We start from the raw sequence: 16,308 nt of genomic DNA on the forward strand, positions 1-16,308 counted from the left end.
TGAGTCTAAATGCAGAGCATTCCACAGATAACTCTGGCATGGACAGCTTTTTTTAAGTGTGGATTGTATTTTGGTCAAGGCAGACACTCACTAAAGTATTTGGTTGGTATGCTAAGAGAGTTAAATCTGTATAACCCTTAAAATCTACAGAGGTTGAACATAGTAAGTGCTTTGCAACCCCATATTCTCTTGCAGACTGTGTGACTGTAGCCGAAGTTGAGAGGCTTATAATATCACCTTACCATAATGTGCACAGGAAGATCTGACTAATTACATGTGCATATTTCATTAAATTAATGTATTATTAGATGTATTCTCATGACATGTATGAACGTTTTAGACTTATCCTTTCCCCTGCAGCCCCTGGAGGTGTCAAACAGACTGAGAAGCAAATAAGAAAAAGGGTAAATATAAAATCACAATTCAAATCGGTAGGTAGGTTTACCTTATCTTTTCAGTACAAGTGCAACGCTTTAGTGCATCAATCTGTCCCTGTTGTTGGATGATATCAGTAAAAAACACAATGATATTAATCTATATCTCATAAAAATTCAGACTGTCTCACTCTGCGCACCAGGCCCACAGGGTCTTCTCCGATTGGTGATGATATTTTTCCAAGAGAAGTGATCGGTCAGTAGGCGGTACTTTCTTACGTTTTGATCGGATATCTCCAACATAACCTGCTCCGGACCAGGTTGAGTTTGCAGCATAAGTTACCATGGTGATCTAGACAGCTTGAAAGAGAGCCACCTTCTTGACACTGACAACCCTGGCTTTAGTTTCTACAAACCTGGCCAACCCACTAATCTCACTTCGTAGTACACCCCTCTGTTATGTTTAAGTGTGCATGTTTACAGATGTTTGTTTTTTTTCCCATTCCTGTAGATATTTGTTGTTTGGTTTGTTTGGTTGTAGGTGTACATGAAACTGCACAAAGATGTGAAAATAATTGTTTTTGTCCTTTGCCAGAGCAGGACAGTTTCCCAAATCTGTCCATCATACAAGCTACTTTCAAGAATTGCTGTTAACAAGTCCTTATTTCTTTTCTTCTGTTTATGTAAATATAAACAAATAAAAAAAATTGTTTTTAGCCCAAGCACATTCAACTTCACAATCCATCTTCTTAAGCATCATCCAGCAACACATTCTTACAACTCCACTGACACCTGCGAGTTGTTCAGTGGAGTCATTGGATTTAGCCGCTCCTCAGCGGCACTACTGGTGAAACGGGAGATCTGAGATCTGAATGATCGTCTGAGCAAACAACTTGGCCATAAACCAAACCTTGTGGATAACATCACTCACTGGATAACATAAAGCTTACACAGAGAACCAAAAAGAATGTCAAGACAAACGCTGTTGTACTGTTACCTTTACTGGGAACAAAGAAACTTCTCAAGCTACTCTAGCAGTTCCCTGACATGGTCTTTCTGTAAAATATTACTTTATAGTTCACTGCTTCTGTCTTGTACTGCCATACTCCACCTCCAAACCTTGAGGAGTTCTATATTTGGTAAAAAATATGGATGTTGGTAACATAAAAAAAGGGATGCCACCATTAAAACTTTGCCTTTAGAACCCACTGTATTTTCTCAAAAAAATTAAGTTGACCTGTACTGAAAAAATAATCTAATAACACTGCTTATTTAATTTAATCTTATACAGTGACACTTTAACCCTGCAATATTGACTTTTTTGGCCCCTTACAGGCAGATGAACTTCTTAGCAAAAGTCTCCAATTTACACATTGTTCTTTCTAAAATGTTCTTTGTGACACAGGGCAAAAGGAGTCTGATCTGGAGACTGGTAGAAGATGTCAGGCATCTTGCTACATACATGTGCTAGTGGTAATGATGAGGCTGGCTTGGCTCCTTTTTCAAATCAAATATTAATTCAAGTGGGGTTAGAGTGAGCTTGCTGGGTTTTTTCTTTGGAAAGAAACCAAAAGCTGGCTCACAACCTATGACTGCAATCATTCAATTTTATGGGAGTACTTTCATTTAGTCTGGGGTTAATGCTACAAGGGACAATCAAAAATACTGCTTCTGTTGCACACGAACAGAGCACAGCACCGCAACGTGCTGACGGAAGCTATAACGTGCATGAGCAAGAATTCGAAATGATGTCGCTTGATGAACATCAGCACGAGTTCCATGCATTTTTGTGACCACAAAATTCCAGCAAGCCACAAATCAGGCTGTTTGCAGTGAATTTTTACCATCAGACGCCTCAGAACATCACAGTTGAACTTGGCAGTGACAGACTGACCCCGAGGGAGTAATTCACAGTGCCCAGCCCCATGAATGTTGAAGAAAACCCACCTGGTTGTGTCTTGGACAGTGAAGTTCTGACCCTCTTAAAACATGAATGCCACATTTCCCTTGGCTCAGTACTTTATTGATATAGGCTCGCTGATGTATTTCAAGGGTCTCTAGTGCACGTTTCCAGAGTTTGACACAAACTTGTATGTGCACTCTCTGCTGACCTCCACAGTGATATCACAAATGTACACATGCCAGTGGTCACAAAAAAGTAACTCAGGTGCTGATGGTGATCAAGCTATGTAACTTGGAATATTTACACAAAGAAATCACAAAAGTTATAGCTTCTCCCCGCCCCGATGCATGCTATGGTGCTGTGCTCCATTCCTTCTTAAGCTTAAAACCTTTTTAAAGAAAAAAAAAAGTGTTTTTCTCTACCTACATCAGCTCATCCCTATTTGTCTTGATATTGATATCCCTATCCGTTTGTTTTCGGATCACGAGGGACTGCCTTCAGTGAGTTAAAGTTGCAAAGTTGAGCAGTCTTTTTAATTTAAAGTCTTGTGAGACTGGACAGAGGGCTGACGGCAGGGGTTGCAGTCACCCACAACCTGTTAGTGTTCAATCTGCCAACACGGTCTGTCAAAATAATACATCTTTCAGACTTGACCTCAATCATTTCTGACACAGTGGGAACCACCTCTAAAAATACTGACAGCAGCCACAGTTTACTCCAGATTCTCCTAATCACTGTGTTCTTAGCATGTGAACATACACAATATACAGTCTCAGTCTCCATCACCATGGATGGATGGAACATCTTTTTGCCTGTAAAAACATACAATGCCATATTCCATAGCAGCGTCACTGTAGCTGTGTGGCTAATGATAGAAAAACAATGTCATGGTTTTGGCATGTCTCAGGGTGATGGTGACAGGGGATTCAGGAGCGCCATGCGTCTCACACACCGTAATGTCCGGAATAACTGTGTGGGAGGACGTAGAGGAAGCACCATTCCCGCGTCCATATATTTTTACTACAAAATGTGTCTCTACAGGGTTTGGGAAGAAGAATGTAAAGAGTTGTTAAAAAAAGAGGAAATGGTGAGCAAATTGCAAACAGAAATATGGGCGATGGATTGTGGGAAAAGCAAATAACAACACGGACTGCGCAAACACTCCTGTTACGTCCAAAGCAGGGGATTTATATAATAACATAATCAGAGTAAAATATTTCTTTAACAAGATTTTTTTCAGATATTGGTGGTATACTTTAAGTACCACTAAATCTGGTAGGATGTTTACACAGCATTTTCCTTTATTAGGCTTCAGTTAGGTCAATGTACTACATATGGTCATATAAGTTGTGTCTTTGGACAGCATGACTTCTGTTCATACCACTACAATAAGCCACACTGTTGTATCTAATTTGAATATTTGATAAGCTGTAGTGGCCTTGGACCTTGGTCCAGTTAGGGGACCCTCTATTTTTTTCTCCTTCACAGCAAAAAGTAGAGGCACTAGCTATCCAAACACTAATAATATGAATTACTACAGTTAAATACTGTTTTGTAAAACTTATGGAAAAACGGTCCCTTTTATATTGTTTTGTTTAGTTCTTTGGCTTATACTTTTGTAGGACAATGTAGCTCACTATAATATTAGCTATTTAGCTCTGCTGGCTAACATTACAACCTAATTATAATGTTATAGATAAGATGCTCTGTAAGATGCCTAATGATGGTTTTAGTTTCAAACAAAATTTAGATCATAACCTTTACAATAAAACTGATATTAAAACTGACATTAAAATATATATTAATATATAAAACACAGACATTTAATATGTTTTAAATATAATCCAATCAGTAAAGTGTTTCAAACTTGTATTTTTATTGTTGAAATGTATTCCTGAGTAACATGATATTTAATGAATTAAATTTATGGAATACCTTTATGGACTCTAATTTATGGAATCATTATGCCTTTGCGCTGGCGATAGCTATAGCCGAAGCCATTATGTTTTCAGGTTGTCCGTCCCGTTCTCTTGAATTTGGCCTTGAGGGAAAGTTGTTTGAATTTAGCAAAAACATTCCCTTAAAACCAACGATGAACTGATTACATTTTCGGGGTCAAGGGTCAAAGGTTACGGTCAATTTGACCCAAATTTTTCACATGAACATGATATCTTAGGAATGCCTGGTTGGAATTTCTTCAAATGTTACACAATCGTTCACTTGGCCTCAAGAATGAACTGATTAGAGTTTGGTGGGCACAGGTCAAAGTTGACTTAATTTCCCTATCAATCTGTCCCGTTTTTGTAACCACAATATCCCAAGAAAGCCAAAAGAGAATTTCTTCAAACTGAGCAAAGAGATTTACTTAGTACCAACGATGATGAACTAATGAGATTTTGGTGGCCCACTGTGAATGCTATGTATCTTAGAAATGCCTTAAAAACATCTTCAAATGTAGCACAATCATTCATTTGGACTCGATTAACTGATGAGATTTCAGTGGTCAAAGGTCAAGGTCACTATGAGTTTACTTCTGTTTCCCATTGTGAATGCCATATCTCTATGCTGTCAGGATTAAAGATGTGTGTGAACCATCTATGTTTTTGAATTTGTTTCAGTTTGTCTAGAAAATGTCTGTTAGGATTATACAATATGTTCCCTAATGACAAATGCATCAACTACAGGCCGCATGTTTGTGGTACTTTTATCCAAAGCCCTTTTTAATTTTCCTCTCATTAATTATAATTTTCCTCTCATTCACCAATTCACACCAAGCAGCAACAACTGATGAAACTGAAGCCACTGCAGAAGTATCATGAAATAATAAGTAAAAAAAACAACTTCCCACAAACTATAATGATTTCAGAGGCTGCATGTATTCCTTCCTTCATTTCAGAAAGATATTTGGCCTTAAAGAGAGGTATGTTTGGGGACATGACTTACTTGATTGACTGGTCTGGAGTACAATGCAGCTTGCATTAGCTATGTCCTCAAATTAGGTTTCAAGTGTCACTCCCTCTTGCTCCACTCCGCTTCCCATACTTAGAAGGTCCTGGCTCTAACTGGATACAATGGCTTTGACCATAAAGCCATTTGTTTCAATTTGGCGCCTATACAAACCAATGGATGATGTCATTGCTTGCTACATCCATTTTTATTTACAGTGTATGATTCACACACACACGCGTGCGCGCGATCGCGATACACACACTGTGAACAGCGAACAATGACCGAGCAATGCATATGTTCCCACCACAAAAAGCCCAACCATCAAGAGCAGTTGGGCTCAGCCAACAATCTAAAGTGCACGCCGCAAGTGCATTTAGGACTTCTCCAAATCCACTTTTGCAAGTTTAACATGGTTTAAAGGGGTGGTACTCATAATTAATCATAGCTGTGCTTTTGGTGTAACAAGAAATAAACTAGTGTCATCTCCCACTACTAAGAAGTGTTTTTATTTTTGCCAGATAGTTACTCTAATGACTAGAGACTTAGCCTTATGTTTAGACTTTGTCCTGTTTGCAGAAAAAACCTGTTTGACATTTATAATGTTGAATGTAATGTGTTTTTTTTCATAAAGGTAAGGCTTTGAGGCTTCATCTTATTTGGTGTGAGATTCGTTTGGACAGTGTGAGAAAAGCATTAGAGTTGGCTAATGTGGTCCTAATAATGTACCATTGAAATAACAGCAAAATACTGCACCATTAACAAGTACAAGTTTGTGTTGGTTAATCGCTGCCTCAAGATAGCAATACACCAACTATGAGCCTGACCATACTTAATTTCAAGAACCAACCATGGGCGCTCAGATGGGTGAAAGTGCATTTGCTATTTATACAATATGGGTGCTGGACAAGAAAATGAACACGGGTCAGTCTAAAATTAGCAAAGACGCTTGCGCCGCTTTGTAATGGGTGTAAGACAGAGCCCAATGTCTTGCTCAAGGAGACTTCCACACATGTTCAGGACAAGCCAGTGATAAAGTGGAAATTTAAGACCTACGGCATATATAAGGCATATATATATATATATATATATTGTGCATTTTTAGGTAAGCAGTCTTTAACTGGCTACAGGATTAAAGGAGTCTCTAGTCTACAATATATATATATTTTTAAATTATCAATAGAAGTATTCTTTCTAGTGTTACAATTAAATAAAATGATTTAGATTTTAACACTATGACATAACAGGAAAGATGAAAGCATTAGAGGTTATCAAAAGTCTCTGTAGGAATGACACAGAAATGGTTCCTTGACTGATAGTTTTGTGAGATGAATGTGTTAGAAAGTTCACACTGGTGGCAAGCGAGGGTGGATGGCCTGAGAAAGTATTAAAATGGCTCCTTCATGGATCATTTAAGTCTTTCTGACTTTAAAAATCTATTTTGGAGCAGGAGGGAGACGGATATCATTCAGCGTCTGTCACCAGCCTGTACAGACAAGATGGACTTGGTTGGCATGTGAAATACTCCCCCAGCAGTGTACCTGACAGGAAAACCACAATTTTCTCTACTGTACTTCTGTCACTCATACTGTACCCATCTGCTGTTACCAAGGATGCACAGTGGGTCCAAAAGTTTCTTTGTCAAGCAGTAATCTGCATAGCAATAGGCATATTCCAGAAAAAAGTAATTCAACTTAATTTCAGACACATTTATAGCTATTGTTAGCAGTGCCTAAAGTAAAAGCACTCCATAAAAAGGTTTACTAGAAACTAAGCCAATTTCCTTTCTAGCATGTCCAAATTACCCTATCGACTAGAGCCTCTACATGCACAAGTATGGGATATGAAAACTTCAAATCATTCTCTAAGGACACTCTCCTGGCTGAACTAAATGAGAAGATTCCCTTGTAAGGCCAAAAATGGTGCAGTCTATTTGGGTCAGGGCGCATTCCTCTCTTTGGCATAGTAATATGGAAGTTAAATGCTCTGCCCTCATGGTGTTTCTAGGCAACCTGGTGGAGATGAGATCAGATGAGGTGAAGTTGCACACACACACACAGACACACATGTATGCAGAGACCTGTAGCACCAGTCATCGTCTAAGATCACCCTCTCTGTTAAATGTCACTCTAATAAATGTGGACAGATCACTACAACTGATAGCTGTTACACTTCAGGGCAGCAGTAATCACATCACCTCCTCATTTCTCAGATTAAATTCAGTGGCATAAATAACTATATTACTTTACCACATGTCTGCAAAAGTGAACACACCATCGTCTTGGTACTTTATGGTCAGCTATAAAACTACCCACAATTCTCCTTTTCAAGAAAAAAACAAGATGAGAGCAGCACCATACCTCCAGAGAGCTCCAATAGCTCCAGCGTTACGCCAAGAGAAATATCCAAATGCATTATAAGTTTCCCAGCTCCATCGACAGTTAGTCGAATAAATAACAAGGTAAAATCAGCTTGGGAAGAGACAACATCCAGAGCTAACAAAAGGTTTAACCCGGGAGCAGCTCCAACAGGCCAAAGAGACTGGAACTGGATCCTGACTCAGCCTGGTTCAGTGAAGAGGATCGTGTGGGTACCTGACACCAGAGCAGTCACGGCCAGCAAAACATCAGGAGCTGCTTAATAATGAATGAGCGTAGCCTGTAGAGAGGCACCACACACGCGCGCACACACACACAGATACAGACACATACACCCCACATGGCTAATAGGGAGTCACACTGACATAATTAGAGACAGGCTTACAGCGTGGTCAGGTAAAAGTACGCTATATAACTATAATCAGTCGAAGCAACTTGACACATGTTGCTAACAAAGCAGTCTGTCATCACCCTGCAGAACTCCACGCTCCACGAACACACGGGACCACAAGTGTGTTTATAGTGCTAGTTTATACAGAGCCATTTCTATCTTGTCTCACAGAACTTCCTTTTATACTTTGTTTCACTTAGTTGTAGTACAACGTGGAAAAAAATAGACATGACAGAAAACATCAAGTATGACTGGAAATTTGGAAAATCATTGTACAATCCAGTTTGGGGTTCAAAATAACAAGATCGATGGGTGTTGTCATGTATGACTTAACCGTAACCACTACTACCTCAGAAACAGCTCTGATTGGCTGAGATGAATTCCTCGTGGCAAAGGAGAGGGGAAAACCCAATCAGAGACGATGTCGAGGTCCAAGCTTCAACTCCAAGAAACAAAAGTACAAACCACTGTTTTCCAATGAAACATCAGCTGAGTCAGGTCAGAGCCAAGAAAACACAGACAAACACTGAGGTTAAAATCAGGAGACAGGAGAGCATTCATTTGATAACCTGTGGTTAGAGTGACTGGACCTTCTTCAAAATCCAGATTAAGATTCAATCTCAATCTCAAAAGCAAGTATTTTAAGGACCTTTTTCAGAACTTTCTACAGTCATTCTTCAGGTTGTAAAACGGAGATGATGTGGTGTGGCTGAGCAGGTACATTGGACCATCCATTTATGGCAAGGTTAACTGTTTGTGTTGCTTGAAGTGTTGGTTGAGTAAGGCACCGAACCCCTGATGGTTAGGCCCTGCATCGCTTATGTGCTTCCACAATAAAAACAGTCAACAACAAAATGTTGATGCATATGAAGATGAAGTAATGACCTAATGCAGACAGATAGTCAACAAATTAAATAAGAGATTATGTGTATTTGATAAAACACATGCACTCTTTCCACTCCTCTTCTTCACTGCCTTCTCTGATGGGTTTCTACATATACACCACCACCACCTTTAGATCAGTGGTACAGTGTGAAACTATTGGCAGGATTGTGTATTGTGTCATCTACTGTATGTGCCCATCTTGACACATATGTGTTCTTATATGCATGCATGAGACAAACACAAGAGGTGCTCCTTTTTATAGAAAAACTGACATGTAGCGTTAGCACATGTCAAAAATGCCACTGGTTACCTTAAACTGAAATGCCACAAATATATCTCAAATTGTGTTGCTGGATATTAGAACTCTAATTCATCATTATCAGTTTCCAATTTACCTCTTGGTGCCATCGAAATTTTCTGGTTACAGACAAAAAATACACTCTTATCAGTGTGTCTGAGCTTAGTTGTTCTCTGACAGATGTGGCTGCAGCACAGTGGTGTGTCTGGCTTCTGCCTTTGAGTTGCTGACCTTAGACTCTGATGGAGGACAAACAACATTTTCACCAGCAGGAAGCTAGCTGCCTGTCTCTGACATTAATCATTGAGGCAGTATTTTACGAGAAACAACTGTGATCAAAGAAAATCATTTTTAAAATAGTTATGTTTGCAAAAACTCCTGGTGTGGATTACATTGATTAAAAAAAGAATAACAGAAATAGTAAATATTGTGAACAAATGTATCAGCGCACTTTGTGGTACATATGAACATTTTGAACTATTTGGAACCCAAACCATCTTCACTTACTGAGCATTTCTGATGTACATTTTGAATAATGTTGAACAACAGCATGAAACATCCCCCCTTGAAAACCCATTCAAAAGTCACACTATTATCTTTCATATATCACAAAGTATGGATGCTGCACGAGTCACATGTTTGACGCTACTTTATGTGGGAAACGGTGACTGTTGACACATTACTGCGACAGCGTTCATGACTCAGTGGAGACTCTCTTCAAAGTGGGGACTCAATTAGGAGAGTGCATGTATAAATTTTTGTGTAGGTGGGCCCTATATGGCAGCCACTCAGGGGCCCAAGTCTGGGAGATAAATCAATATCGGACTCGTTGAATTAGAGCGCCGGCTTGGAGCTTCTCTTGCGTCAACCTCTTTGCTCTGTTCTTTTCTTCCCATCTCCATCTACTAATTGGAGCAAGGTCATGACTTACTTTGCTTTAGTCTGTTTATCTGTCTTTGCATACGATTGACATGTACTGTATTTTGTCTGTGGCCCTTGTCACGGTTCATTGGGGAGATCACGAAAGGAAATGGAGACTTCGCTACTTCTGTTTGCTGTGAGATTCACAGAAGATAGAAAGGCCACCTCTCCCTCCTTCTTGTGAAAAAGTGTTGTTGCTGTTCAGAGAACCTCGGGGAGTCTTGACGAGTTATTACTTTTCAGTGGTGCCATTTTCTTTGTCTCTGCTACTGTCAGGGTATTGCTCATAAAGCTTCATACAGCAGTGACAGACACTCGGAAGAGGTATCTGAAGTTGTAAAACCAAGTGCTACATTTCTTATCGATTACTATGAAATAAAAGTCATTATTATGTCTACATTGTTAGTGGAGACTGTTTTGAGTAAAATATTCAAAGACAACTATCTCTCTTTGGTAACATTTGGTAAGATCTTTCTTCAAGCAACAGAAAATAATTCACCTGTTTTAGGATTATGACCGTTATAACTTGGGTTGCAAGTAATAATGATTTCTGTTGTCTCACCTTTTCTGTGGAGTGACTAATCACTTAATTTACAATGTCACTAGCATTGTAAATAAACTTTTTCCCCTTTTACTGTGCATTTGTTTGTTATCTTTGTGTCCTTTTTCTGATGCACCGTGTGAAAATAAATGACACTTAAGAACTCAGTTAAACAATTTCAATAATTTTGTCAGAGTACGTGTTACACCTTTTAAATGACGCCTATCTCATTTTGAAATCACACTTATGTTTGAGAGGAATTTTGTATACTTTAAATGAGACGTGGCAGACTGTTTTCTCCTTCTAATTACCCAGAAAACTTCACTGTGTTTTTGTTCCAAGTGGAAAAAAATAGCACTGAAATGGCTTTTTGAAGTGCCACGTGTGCTCGGCGGGCCCAAATCGAGCTTTCCTTGCATACCTTGCAATTTTTGTAGCCACTATTTACTTATCATGTTGGCCCCATGTGTGTGCCATTCACCCACGTGCCTTTAAATCAGTGGTGGAATAACAGTTGGAGGAAAAAGTGTTGAAAAATTCCACCCTGCACTGAAATGGTTCTTGTGTTCCTTTGCTTAGATCTGAGCAGTAGACATATCCTCCACCCCTGATTCTTCCTCTTCCCTTCCCTTCCCTCTCCCCTAAACCCACACACAAACCCAGCCCACCTAATTTACGTCCACCTCCTAATGTCAAACAGCTGTAGGTTTGACTAGCAAGGAATTGCTGCTATTGCGTCCTCATCCCCTCCCTCTCTGCTCTTTTTTTCTCAGTCATTTTCTGTGTAGCCCCTAATATCAGGTCAGTCACAAGAATGTGGTTTCTAAACTGACTATCCATTCAAGGTTTATTTATGGTCTGGTCATTGGATATGAGGTCATGAATTTACATTGCAGGTGCCTGTGGGCGGAGATAGATAGACAGCCAGCTGGCTATAAATTGTGTGTATGGATCGCACTTTACTCCTGTGTTTTGCTGTTGCCTCGTCTCTCTGACGTGAAGCTTGGCCAATGTCATTTCCAAGGCACTCCATCTTACTGAAGGAGCTGCATGACATAAGTGCCATGAGGTCACTCTGTGTGATTGACAGGAGGAGATCAGGCAGTGATGCTGAGGGGTGAGAGCTCCTACTGCTGTTGGGAATCTGCTTCAAAGGAGTTTATTGGCCACATGCCTGAAGTCCAACGTGCAAGCTGATGACACATATTTCTCACAAATTTCTCACCACCTTTAAAACTTTGGCCACGATATTCAACGCAATGCAAGACAATATTCTGTGCTTAGATTGTTGAACATGCTTAATGCAATGTTATATGCCAAGTGTATATCAGTGTTAAGATTACATTCAGCATTCAACAAAAAGGAAGAGAGAAAGTAGAGGAGCACATCTTAGTCTGAATTATATGTAACTTGATGTGTAGCCTGTAAGACCTGTAGATTTTTTTATGGACTGTAAGATCTGAGCACACCCTGGCAAGCTTGTTCAATTCTTGTTTTATGGAGTTTTCTCTTGTGTCATGTGGTTTTATTGAAACCTCATGCTGTGCTTGAGAAGCTCCACTAAAGCAGAAGGGAGTTCAGTACACCATGATAGTACACCAGGTAGTTGTTGAGTTAATGTCTCTTCACTCATTGAAGGAGCTTCGTTGTTCTACTGGTTGGTGAAGAGTGATTTTGCAAACCCAATATCAAATACTAATGTTTTTAAAATTCTTTCTATATGAAATATCTGCTTCTGTAAAAAAAAATATATGATTGAGGTTAGGGCAGGATATAAAATGTGAAGTTATTGAAGGCAAATAAAGGCAAAACAAGTATTGGTTGGTCTTGGCTTTTGGAATGACTAGTTAACTGTGAGCCTGTTCAAAAACATTGATCAAAGTGCTTTACAGAGAGATTAACTGGAACGGTCAAATAAAAAGACAGACCTACAAAAATGTTAATAAGAAATTAAAAGTAGCATAACATATTTGGATAAAATCATAAACCAAACTGGGGTTTCACAGAGACAAAGTAAAAACCAAACATGTAAAGGTTTGAAGTGAGGCCAGTCTTCTTGGCACCAGTGGGGAGTCTTTTTAAACTAGCTGCAGATAAGATCAGGTGCACTAATTCATACATGGGGAGAATTGCAACAAATAGACAGGAGTAATTTTGATTTTGCATGTAATCTAAAATTAAAAGAGCTCGTGCTGACAACCACATTTAAAAAAATAAACAAATTATAAACCAAAATCAATGGTAACTAGTGTGGGGATTTATTTTCAATGACAGAGAGATCCAAGAGTATTTCATTGTGTTTCATTTCAATCTGTTTTATTGTGGTTTAGTGTCAGGAAGCTTTTTGACAACCAGGGTCCTCAATGCGGCAGAAGGGAGTCAAAACTACATAGATCACCAGGTTCCAGTGAGAGGTACAGCTGGGTGCCATCGGCATAATGAAGGTAACAGATATTATATTTTTTTAAAAAAATATATATATCCCAGTGGAAGAATATACAGGGAAGATGAAATAGGACCAAGTATGGAGCCTTGTGGTACCCAACAGGAAATAGGCTCAGAGGAAAATAATTTCTAACAGGGGTTGAGCTGCCTTGGAGGGAGGGAACAACTGAGGGGCTTTTAAGGAGGTCCAAGAGGATGGAGTGATCAGCTGTATCAAAGGCAGCAGAAAGAAGAACTAAAGAGAAGAAAGAAAGAAAAGAAAATAGTGTGGTTTCGAAACTGTAAAAGTGAGAACAAATAATTTGTCGAACTCAGAAGAGTGAACTTGGTGCATCCTAAAGCCTCACACTCATCCCTTCAATGGGAGGCACATTTCATAAAAGTTGGACTTACTGAACTGTAGACCACTCTGACCTTTACACTCTTGCTTACTATACACAGATATGGCACGTTAATAACTCTGGATTTAGAGGTTCCAAAATTAGATGTAATTCCTCGGGAGACTGGGCTGTTCACTCCGTGATGTCACTTAGATCAAAACCAAGGTGCATTCTGAAAGTGGTCTGGGTCTAAGAATGTATTGCCAAAGTGCAGAGGTTACAGCAGTGTTGTAAGCAGCGGATAGGCAGTGTGACCACCACTAGTCCTGAACCCTCAGAAAATGACAAAAAAACCTGGATATGGATCCTGGTTTCTACTAAAGTACTCAAAGCCAGTGTGTGGTATTTCATTTATTGGCATGACTGTGATAAGGTCAGGACCGAGGCGCTTGCACAAGCGGCAATGAGCGTAGCAAACAATCACATTAAAGCACACCCTCTCGTGTAATATTGCTAAACTAAATAAAATATGTAAACAACATGTATTCATATTGTGGGGCCATTCGCTCTCAAAATATACAACTTTTTGTTAGCCTAACAACTGGAAAACAGTCGGGTCAGTAGAAGTGAATAATGTCTGCAATGTTTACCACTCCAGGAAGTAGTCTGACCCTTAGTAACGGCGTAGCAGCAGAGACAAAATCTATTCCATTGTATTGCTTTCTGCAGATGGTTTCTCAAACTGAATAAATATAGCACATAGAAACAATAAACTGTTTAGCTCACTCAATCTCGTTGTAAGTAAGATATCCACTTAAATAAGATATCAATGGAGTCATGTATTTGTAAGATTTTAGCACCGTGTCATTTGTTAAAACATTACCTTTCAAGCTAGCTGCCGCTAGGAGTGTGCGACAATCTGTGGTGTTACGGTATGGGTGATCGGAGTGACATAAAGGGATAAAAAGAGACCCGATTTTGCCAAATGGATCACAATTAGTAGGCCTATCACAAGTAAAAACAACATTATATTGCATATTATATAAAATTCTATTCCAATTCTATATTCCCATTGAGTAGGTGGAGATATTTCTCGTTATGAGCAGGATGTGCTTTATAGTGCTTTGAGCACGTTCCAAATGAACTGTAGACAAATCAGATCGCTGGGTCGGAACTACTTGTTGTATAATTAACATTATCATAACTAGGATGCTTGTGTAAACCACCAAGTCCTGATCTGGTGTGTTTACTGTTCTAAGCAACATATTTATCTTTTGAATGCACAAACAACATAGCTATATAATTTTCATGTCACTCTTGAGGTGAACTTGAATTGAATGTGAATCAAGCAGTTTCTGCACGTCATGAGGCAGGAGCCAATCTCAGTCATGAAGTATAAAAGGCAACGAAGATTCACAACAAATGACAATTTCCATTAAATTGCACATAAAGGGATAACAATTGAAAACCCCTCTTACCTCCTATTCAAGTTTAGTAATATAGCCAGCTGTTCAAGACGGAGTGTGACGCTATTTATGCGCAAATGATTAAAGCAATTTACACATGGCAGCTTGGATCATTGAATTAATGATTGCAAAAGCATCAATAGATACATTTTTGAAACAACAACATTAATGACGTTTGGAGCAAATTGCTCTTTATCAATGTTAATAAATTAATTGTGTGCGTAATTTACTTCTGCTCGCTATTCAAGATTCTTCCAGCACCTGATTTTATCACGAGGGTGGATAAATAAGTTCAGAGACAGCTCCTTCTGTGTGCAAATGGAGCACAGCATCATGAACACGCATGGAGCAGGAGGAAGTTATAAAATAATGAATACATGTTACAAAGTCCATTGCTAAATCATCATCAATTCCTTAGTTAGGCACATTTTTGTGTCCATGGACATGACCAGAGGACATGCTCTGTCGGCAACAGAGACCCTTAAAAACACTGCTTCCCCAACAACAAGCCGTGGATCACCAGTGACCTGAAGGTGCTTCTTAATAAGAAGAAAGCAGCCTTCAGGTCTGGGGACAGGGACGAGCTCAGGAGAGTGCAGCGCCACCTGAAGGAGAAGCTGAGAGAGTGCAAGGACTCCTACAGGAGGAAGCTGGAGGCCAAACTCCAGCAGAACAACGTGAGGGAGGTGTGGACCGGTATGAAGGAGATTACTGGGTTCAAGGGGAGAGAGAGACAACCAGGGGGAACCTGGAGAGGGCCAATGACCTAAACTGTTTCTTCAACAGGTTTAGTTCACCGCCCTCATCTGTCTCCTCCACACTTCACACCTCCAAAACACCTCTGCTGCCTCCCCCCTCCCCCCTCTGTCCCACCTGGTGAGCTGCATGGACACAGAGCCCTCAACTCCAAAGGGCTCTTCCTCCATCGACACCATGACCCCCCCCCCCCTTCTCCCCCTCTCCCTCCTCTCTGTGACCACTGGCCAGGTTAGGAGACAGCTGGAGAGACTCCACCAGCGCAAGGCTGCAGGGCCTGACGGCATCAGCCCCGGGGTCCTGAAGACCTGCGCCGTCCAGCTGGCTGAGGTCCTGCAACACCTCTTCAACCTGAGCCTGAAGCAGGAGGAGGTCCCGGTGCTGTGGAAGACGTCCTGTCTGGTTCCAGTCCCCAAGAAGATGACTCTATCCGGCCTCAACGACTACCGACCGGTTGCCCTCACATCTCATGTGATGAAGGTGCTGGAGAGGCTGGTCTTGGCCCACCTCGGCCCGCTGGTGAAATCTTCACTGGACCCGCTGCAATTTGCGTACCAGCCTCGTGTGGGAGTGGACGACGCCATCATCTACCTGCTGCAACGAGCTCAGTCTCACCTGGATGGAACCGGTGACTCTGTGAGAATCACTTTCTTTGATTTCTCCAGTGCATTTAACACCATCCAA

General features: G+C 40.2%; 1 protein-coding gene across 1 annotated transcript in view; it reads right to left on the reverse strand.

The window, feature by feature from the left end:
• LOC138619177 (nuclear receptor-interacting protein 3-like) overlaps window positions 1-16,308 on the reverse strand; it is a 260,883-nt gene that overhangs the window by 138,132 nt on the left and 106,443 nt on the right. The window lies entirely within an intron of this gene.

Source organism: Brachyistius frenatus, unplaced genomic scaffold (genome assembly GCF_029030835.1).
Source record: "Brachyistius frenatus isolate BFR_SWC_R1_liver_20210118 unplaced genomic scaffold, ASM2903083v1 Contig_19, whole genome shotgun sequence".
In the NCBI taxonomy this organism is placed as follows: Eukaryota; Metazoa; Chordata; class Actinopteri; family Embiotocidae; genus Brachyistius; species Brachyistius frenatus.